This window comes from Triticum urartu, chromosome 4A (assembly GCF_056163025.1).
Source record: "Triticum urartu cultivar PI428250 chromosome 4A, HENAU_Tu73, whole genome shotgun sequence".
Classification (NCBI taxonomy): domain Eukaryota; kingdom Viridiplantae; phylum Streptophyta; class Magnoliopsida; order Poales; family Poaceae; genus Triticum; species Triticum urartu.
Window position 1 is genome coordinate 444,428,761 of NC_141876.1, and position 13,793 is coordinate 444,442,553.

Consider the following 13,793-nt stretch of genomic DNA (forward strand, 5'->3'; position numbering starts at 1 on the left):
ATATGTTCATTTACGACAACTTGCACCCGTACATTCTGGTACGGTTAGTATGCCAGGGGCTTTCGTTTACCCCATAATACGGCGTGAGAAGTCCGTACACTTTCGACAGTGCGACACCCCGAACTTATAGCATTATATGCATCAGCTCCGAATCATGTCTTGGGTCAATAGTTGGGTTTGCCCGGCTCCCATGTTTTGGTACCTTATGTTTCGCTATATTGGCTAAGGTAGCGCTGGGAGTACTACTGCAATTGTGTCCCGGTTCTTCCGGATGAGCACCTCAGTAGAGAAAGCCGAAAACTGACTGTCATGATAAGGCGAGAGCTGGTCGCTGTTTGAGAGGTCTCAAGTCCTTAAAGACTTTTTCCGCTTCAGGCGAGGAGTCGGCCTTGCCCGACTTAGGCGTATATAGCGCCCCAAATTCGGCCTTCCGAATACTAGGGGCTTCGCCAAAATTTAAAATTGTAGACTTGTATGGCTAAGTGAGAGTGATAAAGCCTTATAGTCCGATTGCCTGGTTCGTTGTGCTGAACACCTCCCTCGAAGGACCCAAAACTGGGATAAAGAGTGCTCAGGTTTATCCCAAACACCCCAGTACTAGTTACATGGGGGCAGAAGCCGATGACTGGCCAACTCTCAGATTTTATAAACGGCCGCACAGAAGATAATATTTTAAATTCAAAAAGCGTTACATAGCGCAAATGAACTCGTTTCACATTACAGGATCACATGAGCATGTTCATTCAAAAATTACATCTCTAGCACATTCCTCCGCCACAAGGCGGGAACCCTTCAGGACACTGTCATAATACATTTCGGGGCAGCGATGCTCCTTGCCCTCCGGCGGCCCCTCCTTCACCAGCGTTACGGCGTCCAGCTTCGCCTAGTGCACCTTCGCCCGGGAAAAAGCCCTGCGCGCACCCTCGATGCAGACGGACCGCTTTATGACTTCAAGCCGTGGGCAGGCATCCACAAGCCGCCTCACCAGACCGAAGTAGCTGCTAGGCAGGGGATCGCCAGGCCACATCCGGACTATAAGACCCTTCATGGCCTGTTCGGCCACCTTGTGTAGTTCGACCAATTGCTTCAGCTGGTCGCTCAAGGGCATTGGGTGTTCGGTCCCAGTATACTGAGACCAGAACAACTTTTCCGTCGAGCTCCCCTCCTGAGCTCGGTAAAACTCCGCGGCATCCAGTACACTACGGGGAAGATCTGCGAACACTCTTGGAGAGCTCCGAACTCGGGTAAGTGAAAGGAAAGTTTTCTTCACATGCCTGCTTTGCATAATGAATGCCTTACCCACTGCTATCTTCTTCACCGCATCAATCTCCTGGAGGGCCTTGTGGGCTTCAGCCTTGGTGCTTTGTGCACTTTCGTGCGCCTCCGCAAGCTCGGACTCTCGCGTCTTAGAGTCAAGCTCCAAGGACTCGTGTTTTTTGGTGAGAGCCTCGAACTCTTGCTGCACCTCGCCTACCCGGGATTCTTGCTTTTCCCGCTCAATGCGCTCCTTGGCCGCTTTGTCTTCGGCCTCAGACAGCGCCTTCTTCAGGGTCGCCACCTCGGTCGTGGCCCCTGGCAAATTCATGATGATCCTATCACTTTACAACCGAATTTCTTTTTAATATATAGACAAGGTATTGCTTACCTTTGCTCTCCTCGAGCTGCCTCTTGGTAAGGCCGAGCTCTTCCTCGGACTGCTCAAGGTCCTGCTTCAGTGCAGCGACCTCCGCAGTACGTGCGACAGCGGCCAGCAGTGAAGCCTGCATATGCACATAGACATATTCTGATTAGACTCCTGAGTCATTATTTGATCCTCTATTCGGCCTTTCTTCGCGAACGCCAAACAGAGCATCAGGGGCTACTGTCTATGCGGTAATATTTTCCTATATTTTGATTGCTTACCTGAAAGCCTGTTAGGAGGCTAGCACAAGCTTCGATTAGTCCGTTTTTGGCGGACTGAACTTTCTCGATCACCGCACTCATGATAGTGCGGTGCTCTTCGTTGATGGAAGCACCGCGAAGCGCTTCCAGCAAGTTGTCCGGTGCCTCTGGATGGACAGAGGCCACCGGCACGGGTGGCTTGCCCCTCTTAATGAGGGGTCACCTGCCGGAGTCCGGAACCACTGAAGGTTCCGGCGCAGTGTTCGGCTGGGGGCCGAACTTGGAGCCCGTGGGAGTCTTGCTCCCTTTGCGCCCAGGGTCCGGAAGGTCGCCTCGAGGCGCCCCCAGGACTACCTCCCCTCGGCTCAGTGCCTTTTGAGACAACACCTCAACGTTGTGCGTAGGGCAAGGGGTGGAGGCGATCGGAAGTGAATCGTTATTCATATCCGACGAGTCCAAAGAACCGTTTGACGAAGATACGTCGAGACGGGCTCAGGACGGACTGTATAATCATATTCGGCGTAAGGAGAAGCAGTGCAATAAAACATACCATGAATTGCTATGGTATCCGGATACTTACGACTTCACCAGGGGCTTGTCCCTGGGTAACCACTCGTCATCGCTGTAGGCGGCCGTCGTGGAGCAGTCCGGAAGGAGGGTCCCTCCCTTCTTGGACCCTTCGGTCTCCCCGATTGGGGCGGCCTTCCTTTTCTTGTCTCCCCCGGCTGGGGGGGGGAGAACTTTCCTCTTCCTCCTCCTCATTTTCATGGGAGGAGTGCATTTTGGAGTTATTGGACGATGAGTCTGATATAACCTTGCGCCGGAGACCCTTTCGGGTCCCCGTGGCCTTCTTCTTGGCCTTCTTCACCGGCACCTCGTAAGGCGCCGGAACCAGCATCTCCGTTAGGAGAAAATCTGCAGGATCTTCAGGCAGGGGGGCTGGGAAATTGATCTGCTCTGCTGTCTCTACCCAGTCCTGTTAATGGCATGGAAGCTTAGATCCCGCACATGATTAAATTGGGGCAAATAAATATCCTGTGAGATATAAAAACTTACCGGATTGGCATGGCGCTTTGCGTTGAGTCCGCGGTCCTCGGTAAGGGAAGGAGGTACCTTGGCGCCCTTGAACAACACCTTCCAGACGTCCTTGTGCGTCGTGTCGAAGAGCTCTCGCAGCGTCTGGTGCTTGGCTGGGTCGAACTCCCACAAATTGAATACCCGTCGTTGACACAAGATGATCTGGCGGAAGAGCATGACCTGGACCATGTTGACGAGCTTGATTTTCTTGCTCATCATGTTCTTGATGCAGGCCTGGAGTCCGGTCAGCTCTACCGGGGAACCCCAGGACAGACCCTTCTCTTTCCAGGAAGTGAGCCGCGTGGGGATTCCGGATCGAAATTCGGGGGCCGCCACCCAGTTGGTGTCGCGCGGCTCGGTGATGTAGAACCACCCCGATTGCCACCCCTTTATGGTCTCCACATAGGAGCCTTCGATCTAGGTGACGTTAGGCATTTTGCCCACCATGGCGCCTCTGCACTCTGCTTGCTGGCCGACCACCACCTTCGGTTTAACATTGAAGGTCTTCAGCCACAGGCCGAAGTGGGGCCTGATGCGGAGGAAGGCCTTGCACACGACGATAAACACCAAGATGTTGAGGATGAAATTGGGGGCCAGATCATGAAAATCCAGCCCATAGTAGAACATGAGCCTACAGACAAACGGGTGAAGGGGAAATTCCAGTCCACGAACAAAGTGGGTAAGGAAAACTACCCTCTCTGATGGGGTTCGGGCGTAGGGATGATCTGCCCCGCATCTGGTAGCCGGTGCGCGATGTCCGCGGCCAGATATCCGGCTTCCCGTAGCTTTGTGATGTTCTCCTCCATGATGGAGGAGACCATCCACTTGCCTCCCACTCCGGACATGCTTGGAGTGGTTTAAGGAGAAAGACGCGAACTTGGGCGCTGGAGCTCGAGTGTGCGAGAATGGATAAGCAAGGAGGAAGAAGGCGTGGGTAAAAAGGGTAATTCTTTGTCCCTTCATAAGGGCGGAAGAGGCGATGCGCCTCCCCACTTACCTGGTAAAATCGCTTATTCCCCGAACACCGTAATTGGTGGCGCGGTTGGGTTACCCATATCCGCATTGATGAGAATCCCGTGATAAGGGGACACGATCTCTGCTTCGACAAGACATGCCAAGTAAACCACCTCGCGATATGTGCAGTAGCTGGTTGAAAACGGTTTGAATAATGACCAGGCCATGGTATGATGTCATGCTGTCAAACGTGTCAGCAGATTCGATTTGTGGAAATATTATTCTCTCTACGGTGGTATGTGGAACTTGTTTTGCAGAGCCGGACACTATCCTTGTGTTCAAAATCTTCTATGGAGTATTCGGAGGAAGAACCCGCCTCGCAATGCCAAAGACAAATCTGCGTGCCGGACTCATCGTCATTGAAGCCTGGTTCAGGGGCTACTGAGGGAGTGCTAGATTAGGGGATCTCCGGACAGCCGGACTATATCCTTTGGCCGGACTGTTGGACTATGAAGATACAAAATTGAAGACTTCGTCCCGTGTCCGGATGGGACTCTCCTTGGCGTGGAAGGCAAGCTTGGAAATATGGATATGTAGATCTCCTTCCTTGTAACCGACTGTGTGTAACCCTAGCCCCCTCCGGTGTCTATATAAACCGGAGGGTTTAGTCCGTAGGACGAGAACAACAATTATACCATAGGCTAGCTTCTAGGGTTTAGCCTCTACGATCTCGTGGTAGATCAACTCTTGTAATACTCATATCATCAAGATCAATCAAGCAGGAAGTAGGGTATTACCTCCATCGAGAGGGCTCGAACCTGGGTAAACATCGTGTCCCCCGCCTCCTGTTACCATCCGCCTTAGACGCACAGTTCGGGACCCCCTACCCGAGATCCGCCGATTTTGACACCGACATCTGTCAAGCCATTTTTGATGGTACTTGTGCTTCAAAGATGAGTTGTGGTCATGGGCCCAAGGTTAAAATCTTCGCGGCGCCATACCTCTTGACTCATAAATAGGTGGCCTCGGCCACCGCCCTCTCTTGAAGAGGTGTGTGTTTCTTGTCCTCTCTCTAGTGTTCTCGTTGCTGTGTTTTGCTTCCCTCTTCTTGCCTTTTGTTTTTCCCTTCTTTTTGAGCTAGGCGTTTAGTGTCTAGTTTTTGGGTCTTGTTGGGCGGTACTACCGCTGGTGGTGCGCGGTACTACCACTGATGTTGACAAGCGATACTACCGCCCACCCGAGCGGTACTACCGTTGAGGGGCGGGACCAGGGGGTTATGTCGGGGCAGGGGGAGGTTTCGTCTCCCCCATACCCATTCGCACCGCCCCCTCGTTCCTCTTCATCTCTCCAGCGTCGCCTCACCGCGGGAGGGCTCTGGCGGGCCGCCGTCTCCGGGCCGTCCCTCTCCTTTTCCTTCGGTGAAGTCGAACCCCACCCCGTCCTCTTGCCAAGGATGCCGGTATTACCCCCGTTCCTCCTCTCCTTTTGTCTAGATTTCAGATCTAGTGTCTTAGGGGTAATAGTGGTTGCATCTCTCGATTTTTGGCTAAATCTAGGCTTGAGTAGGTTGGAGAAGGCAACTAGACTAGTTGGATTGATAATTGGTAGGAGTATATTTGAAGTTGGTAGTCCGATAGTGCCGGATTTGACCACGACAGTAGGGAACCGCCATTTCCCCGTCTTGAGCGGTACTACCGCTCCCTGTGGAGTGGTACTACCGCTCGGGCGGTACTTCCGCTTATATACCGCGGCACTACCGTTGTTTGCCTAATTCCACCATGTTCCTGCCATTTTTTGATCTCTTTTGCTGTGTTTTGTGGCTTATGCTCGTTCTTTCTGGTTGTTTCGTGTGTCCGTGTGTTTGGTTCCAGGTGATGATCCTTCTGAGCAGCATGCGCGCCGTGTCAACCACGGGCGTGCAACTTCCAAGCGCTACCGCACCTCTGAGACAACGGCGGCCTCATCAAGTGTTCCGCCAAGTGTTCCGCCTCAAATGAAGAAGATGAGTGCATCCAAGCCCAAGCCAAGGGCCAATTCTGTGACAGAGATGTCTGCCAAGGAATTCTGGGAGAAGCGTCGGCGCAACCCCTATGAGGTCGCTCAAGAACCTACCTTGGTCAACCGCCTGTTCTGGAACCGTTTTCAGTATGCCATCTACTTTGATGTGATCAAAGCCAAGAAGAATCTTTTTGTTGATGTTCGCTCCATCGACGTTGCCTTTATGGAGAAGTATCCTGACTACTTTGGGGAGGCCCTTCAGATGTGCTCTTAGTTGAACATCCTCAGGATCATGCAGTTCAACAAGGATTTTGATGCAGATTTGGTGGCTCAGTTTTATGCCACCGTCCATCTTGGAACAGATGAGGACGAGACTCTGACTTGGATGAAAAATGGCAGGCTGCTTACTGTCAAGTGGAAGGCCTTCATGAGCTTCTTGAAGTTGAGGATCAAGGTCTTGCGAACCCAGTTGGCTTTCGTCCTCACCGCAATGCAACTTCCACTCACAAGCAATCTCTCTGGCCATACTGTACCTTGAAGATTAACCCAGTGACTCAGAAGGAGACCTATGAGCTGCCAGCATTTCTAGATATTCTCCATCGCATCTTCAAGGAGACACTCTTCCCTCGCATTGGCAACTTGGATATGGTATACACTCTTTTCTTGTGGACATGTTTCTTTTCTGTCAACATGAGAAGGAAGAAAACATTGGAGACTCTTTGGATATCTCTCATGTCATGTGGTCTGAGTTGGTTTCCGCCATCTCTGAGCGCAAGTGCCCTATCTATGGACCGTTCATCATGTTGCTCATTGATAAGGCCCGGGAGCGTGTGTATCCTAAGGTGGTGCTGGAGATTGGGGATCTAGTTTCTCATGAGATCAAGCGTCTGAGGAAGAAGGAGAACTGGGGCACCACAGCTCCCAGTTCTGGCATTCCGCCTGGAGCTGCTGACATGGAGACCGAGGCTGATGCTGATGATGACGATGACTATGAGCCATCTGGAGCAGAGCCCTCTTGGGCAAAGAAGCTCAAGCGCAAGATGAAGAAACTCTTCTGCATGGAGTCTCACGGTCAGTACATGACTCATGTGGCTGAGAAGCAGGCCAGGAGTCGTCATAAGGAGCTCATGCATCAGTTGGGTGTGACCGTTGCCAATGGCTCTGAGGGTAAGATCACAGATGAGGAGGAGTGGATTCAGCAGCACTGTCCGTGGACGGATTCAGACACCGAGCAGTTTCCGACTGAGGATGGCAGTGCAGACGATCCCACCAGGATGTGATGATTGAGCCCCTCAGTCTGCTATCACCTAGAGCCTTAGCAGCGCTCTTTGCCTTTTTGGTGTCTTGATGCCAAAGGGGGAGAGAGCTTAGGGTTTTGTCGTTGTCGAGTTGCGAGCGTGTGTTTGTGTGGCGTGTTTGCCTCTTTGTGTGGCATGTTTGCCTTGCCTGTCTTTCTCGCAAACTCTTTTCTAGTGTTGAACCTTGCTTGCTTTGGTTTGGTTGGGCTCATGAGACTTTTCTATCATATGGTGTAAGACATATGCACTCTATCGCATCTTATTGAGCTTATGTTATCTTGTGCTATTTATGTTTTGCTCATATTTACTATCTTGCTTAGTGTTAGCCTTATTGTTGCAAGATATGAATTGTCTATAAAATATAGGGGGAGTGTTGATCCTAGTATGTGCGCCGTGTAGTCCAAAGCACTTATCTAGATAGCACACATCTAGGGGGAGCCCCTCTATATTTTAGAGATGTGGGGTTTGCTTATGTCCTATATTTTCCCCTTTGTGAAATCCCGTATTGTCATCAATCCACCAAAAAGGGGGAGATTGTAAGGACATATTTATCCCTAAGGTGTTTTGGTGATTGATGACAATGCTTTTGCGGACTAATCATGTGTCTTGAGTATTTCAGACGTTTCATCACTAGGCACAAGACGGTTTTTGTCCCCCTCGAAGACTATTGAAGACGAAGTTTGTCTACATTTCTTTTCAGTGGATTTGAGTCGTAGGAAAGCCGTACTATTAAGAGCGGGTCCGCATTGGTGAGGCTAGGGTGGAATCAACACATACACATCCCTTTTGCACCCTCTCAGCTTTTCCGGTTCGTTGAAGGCTCCTTTGCTGCCTTCTCCCTGTGGTCTGGTCCCAGCGGTAGTACCGCGAACCACAGTGGTAGTACCGCTAAAGAGGTACAAGCGGCAGTACCGCTCCGCAGTGGTAGTACTGCTTGGAGCCGTAGTACAGCTGCGGCTCTGTGCTCCTACCGCCTTGATTCGAGGGCTCTCCTCTCGTGTCGGGTTGTGCGGCACTAGCTGCGGCAGTAGAGGCGGAAGTACCGCTCATAGGCTGTAGTACCGCCCCTACCACCACTGTAGTACCACCCTGGGTAGATCCTGCTCTGCGTCTTGCGGCACAGCAGTACCGCGAGGTGGAACGGTAGTACCGCTGGCCACAGTGGTAGTACCGCCCACCTGTGCGGTAGTACCACCCTGTGCGGGGCTGAGCAAGGGTAACGGTTGGATTGACTTCCCCACTTATAAAAGGAGGTCTTCTTCTTCTCCAAGTTGACCTACCTCTTTTCCCCAAGCTCCATTTATTGCTCCAAAGCTCATTTTCGCCCGATCTCTCTCCCTACCCAATCAAACTTGTTGATTTTCTAGGGATTGGTTGAGAAGGCCCATATCTACACTTCTACCAAGAGAAATTTGATTCCCCCACTCATCCCTTGTGGATCTTGTTACTTTTGGGTGTTTGAGCACCCTAGATGGTTGACGTCACCTTGGAGCCATATTCCATTGTGGTGAAGCTCCGTGGTTTCGTTGGGAGCCTCCAATTCGGTTGTGGAGAGAGCCCCAACCTTGTTTGTAAAGGTCCGATCGCCGCCTCCAAGGGCACCAATAGTGGAATCACGGTATGTCGCATCATGTGAGGGCGTGAGGAGAATACGGTGGCCCTAGTGGCTTCTTGGGGAGCATTGTGACTCCATACCGCTCCAACGGAGACGTACTTCCCCTCAAAAGGAAGGAACTTCGGTAACACATCCTTGTCTTCACCGGCTCCATTCTTGGTTATCTCGTGCCCTTAGTTGTGCAACCTTTTGTGTTGTATCCTTAGCTTGCTTGTGTACCTTTTGTTATTGCATCATATAGGTTGCTCACCTCGTTGCATATCTAGAAAACCTACTTTGATGCAAAGTTTAAATTGGTAAATAATAGCTAAAAATTGTTAGTTGCCTATTCACCCCCCTCTAGTCAACTATATCGATCCTTTCACTTGGTACCCCTGAGCTTGTTCCTCTTGAGTGATTGGGCTCCCTAGACGGTTGGTGGTGTTCAGAGCTCAATCATTGTGGTGTAAAGCTCCGGGCAAGCATCGGGGTCTCCAATTAGGTTGTGGAGATCGCCCGGAGCAATTTGACGGGTTCCGGTGACCGCCCCCAAGGGTTGCCATTTGTATGGGTTCGGTGACCGCCCTCAAGGGTCCCTTAGTGGAATCACGACATCTTGCATTGTGCAAGGGCGTGAGGAGATTACGGTGGCCCTAGTGGCTTCTTGGGGAGCATTGTTCCTCCACACCGCTCCAAACGGAGATTAGCATCCGCAAGAGTGTGAACTTCAGGATACAACGTCGTCTTCGCGTGCCTCGTATATCTCTTACCAGAGCTCTTTACTTATGCACTTTACTTTGTGATAGCCATATTGTTTCTTGTCAGATATCTTGCTATCACCTAGTACTTTATCTTGCTTAGAATAAGTTGTTGGTGCACATAGGTGAGCCTAGTTGTTGTAGGTTTTGTGCTTGACAAATTAACCGCTAGGTTTATTCTGCATTTGTTCAATCCTAAACCGTAATTATTTTAAAGCGCCTATTCACCCCCCTCTAGGCGACATCCATGATCTTTCACTAGGGTTTAAGCTTCTCTCACTCTAGAAACCCATCATCTACTTATTACTTCCCAATGCCTTCCTCTAGGCCCAAATAATGATGAAGTGTCATGTAGTCGACGTTCACATGAAACCACTAGAGGAAAGACAACATACATCTCATCAAAATATCAAACGAATACCAAATTCACATGACTACTTATAGCAAGACTTCTCCCATGTCCTCAGGAACAAACATAACTACTCACAAATCATATTCATGTTCATAATCAGAGGGGTATAAATATGCATAAAGGATCTGAACATATGATCTTCCACCGAATTAACTAACTAGCATCAACTACAAGGAGTAATCAACACTATTAGCAACCCACATGTACCAATCTGAGGTTTTGAGGCAAAGATTGGATACAAGAGATGAACTGGGGTTTGAGATGAGATGGTGCTGGTGAAGATGTTGATGGAGATTGACCCCCTCCCGATGAGAGGATCGATGGTGATGATTTCCCCCTCCCGGAGGGAAGTTTTCCTGGCAGAACAGCTCCGCCAGAGCCCTAGTTTGGTTCCGCCAAGGTTCTGCCTCGTGGCGGCGGAGTTTCATCCCGTAAGCTTGCTTATGATTTTTTTTTCGGACGAAAGACCTCATATAGCAGAAGATGGGCATCGGAGGCCTGCCAGGGGGCCCACAAGGTAGGGGGTGCGCCCCCCACCTTCGTGGATGGTGGGTGGCCCCCCTCTGGTACTTCCTTCGCCCAATATTTTTTTATATATTCTGAAACGTGCTCCCGTGAAGTTTCATGACTTTTGGAGTTGTGCAGAATAGGTCTCTAATATTTGCTCATTTTCCAGCCCAGAATTCCAGCTGCCGGTATTCCCCCTCTTCATGTAAACCTTGTACAATAAGAGAGAATAGGCACAAGTATTGTGACATAATGTGTAATAACAGCCCATAATGCAATAAATATCGATATAAAAGCATGATGCAAAATGGATGTATCATCCTCTGTCTCTTGCTCCCAGTAGGAACTTCATTGTTCTCCTCCACATGATTTTCAAAGTGTTCTATCAAAATAGAAGGTTCAGTAATTGTAACTGGTTCTTGATTCGATGAACTAGGCATCTCTTGATTAGATGAGGTAGCCATATCCTTCATGGGAAAGATATCTTCAAAGAAAGTCGCATCATTCGACTCCATGATCGTACTGACATGCATGTCAGGTACCTCAGATTTGACAACCAAGAATCTATAACCAATGCTATGAAAAGCATATCCCAGGAAAATACAATCCATGGTCTTTGGTCCAAGTTTGAGCTTCTTTGGAATTGGCACATTGACTTTCGCCAAACAACCCCAGGTTCGTAGATAAGATAGCTTTAATCTTTTCTTCTCCCATTCCTCGAATGGAGTTATCTCTTTGTTCTTTATGGGAAATCGGTTTAGGACATGACATGCAGTCAATATCGCCTCCCCCCACCATGCCTTGGAGAGACCCGATGTGTCTAACATGGTGTTAACCAAATTAGTTAGAGTACGTTTATTTCTTTCGGCTACCCCATTTGACTGAGGTGAATAGGGAGGCATCCTCTCATGCATTATACCATGTTCCGCACAAAAAGCATCAAATTCATTGGAAAAATACTCTCCACCACGGTCGGACCTAAGCCTCTTGATTTTCTAATCAAGTTGGTTTTCCACTTCAACTTTATAGATCTTGAAAAATTTCAAAGCCTCATCCTTAGATTTCAGAAGATACACACGGCAGTATCCAGCGGAGTCGTCAATTAACGTCACGAAATATTTCTTTCCACCTTTTGTCAAAACACCATTCATTTCACATAGATATGAATGTATGAGTTCTAGTGGTGCAAGATTTCTCGTTTTCACAGTCATGTGAGACTTACGAGGTTGCTTAGCTTGCACACAAATTTGACACTTAGATCCCTTCACAGTGGTGAAACTAGGGATTAAGTTCAATTTGGCTAGTCACGGCATGCAACCAAAGTTAACATGACAGAGACGTGAATGCCACACATTTGATTCACTATTTGTTGCAAACATGATTAACAACTTTATTGCAAACATCTGACAAGGATAAACGAAACTGGCCTCCTGACTCTTAGCCTTTACCAACAAAGGTTTCATACTTGGATATTACAAATTTATTTGACTCAAAGACAAGCTTGTAGCCATCTCTACACAGAAGAGATCCGCTAACAAGATTTTTATTGACGGAGGGGACATAATGCACGTTCTTCAGCCGCACGATCTTCCCCGAAGTAAACTTCAGATCGACCGTGCCAAAACCACGAACAGAAGCACTTGTACCGTTTCCCATCATCACGGTTGAAGTCCTTGCAGTCTGATAAGACGAAAACATGGAAATATCACCGCATACATGCACATCAGCACCCGTGTCAATTAACCAATCAGGAGAATGACATACTGAAAGACTAGTGGGAAATATACCATACCCAACATCCTTCATGTCAGTGTCTCCAATGGCAACATTAGCGGTCTTGCCGCCTTCTTCAAGAAGGCGCTTGTCATACCGATTAGGGCAACTAGGAGCCCAATGATCAGGATCTCCACACACATGACAAACACCTTTCTTCTTGTCATTCTTCTTCTTGAAGTTCATGTGATGTACAGCCTTGTTCTTCCCATCAAACTTTGCTTTACCATCAAACTTGCCCTTGTTCTTGAACTTGTGGGGCTGGAAGTTTTTCTTCTGTACCAGATTGGCACTAGAACCTCCCTCAATACCTCGAGCACGGTTATCCTTTGCCCTCACCTTTTCTTCCACATCAAGAGTACCAATGAGATCCGAAACGGAAAACTCCTGTCCCTTATGCTTCATTAAACTAGCAAAGTTCCTCCACGTGGGAGGAAGCTTAGTGATAATGCCTCCGGCAACGAACTTGTCCGATAGCATACAATTGAAGTGCTCAAGTTCTCTAGCAAATGACTGTATCTCATGAGCTTGCTAAACCACGGAGCGCTCTTCAGTCATCCTATAATCATAGAATTGCTCCATGATGTACAACTCAGTGCCAGCATCCGAGACCCCAAACTTGGCCTCGAGTGCGTCCCACATATATTTTCCATTATCAATTCACGCATAAGTATCAACTATGTTCTCACCAAGAGCACTCAAGAGAGCAGCCTTAAACAGATTATCCATTTTCTGAAAAGCTTGTTCCCGTTGGGCATCATACTCCCCTTCAGGTTTGTCAAGAGTGGCGTCATAGCAACTCATGGTTCGAAACCATAAGACTGCTCTCATGCGCCACCTCTTATAGTGGGTACTCTCAAACATAGGAGGTCTCATGGAAGCAGCAAAACCACTTGGTGTAAATTGCCTATAATAAGGTTTTTGGATTGTTGGAAATATGAGCAATTTACCAAATGATTTTATTAACAAAAATATTTGATAAAGCATGACTAATATAACAAGGATAAAACTAGTCATGCGATCTGACAGAGAGAAGGTAAATAACATCTGCATATATGAACTGTAACCAAGCTTCTTATCTAGAGCAGACAGTAGGGCAAGTTTCATATATGAAGCAGAACCTAACATATCTAGGGCAAACACCAGAACAAGGAACTGCGGCAGGACCTCGAACGGAAAGGAGAAGAACACATATGGGACAACAGCAACATTAGCACTGGACTTGGGGGTCGGTGTCCTCACCAGCCATGTCGTCGAAGAGGTTGTCGACGTTGGGGAAGAAGTCGTTGTCAGGGAAGTGGTCATCGGAGTCCGGGGCGTCCGTGACGAAGAAGCCAGTAGTCGCGCTGAGCGCTCCCCAAAAACATTATCACCCTTCTCCCGTACAGGACTCAAAGAGGTGCAGTTTCGGAGGCTTACTGTCTCGACTCGCGGTGCACGCCACAAGCCGGGATGAGGAAGACAGCAGCAACTCAGAGATTGGAACCGGTGGCGAGAGGAAGAAGAAGTTCTGGTGTGTCTCTCTGAGAGGAGTGACCTCC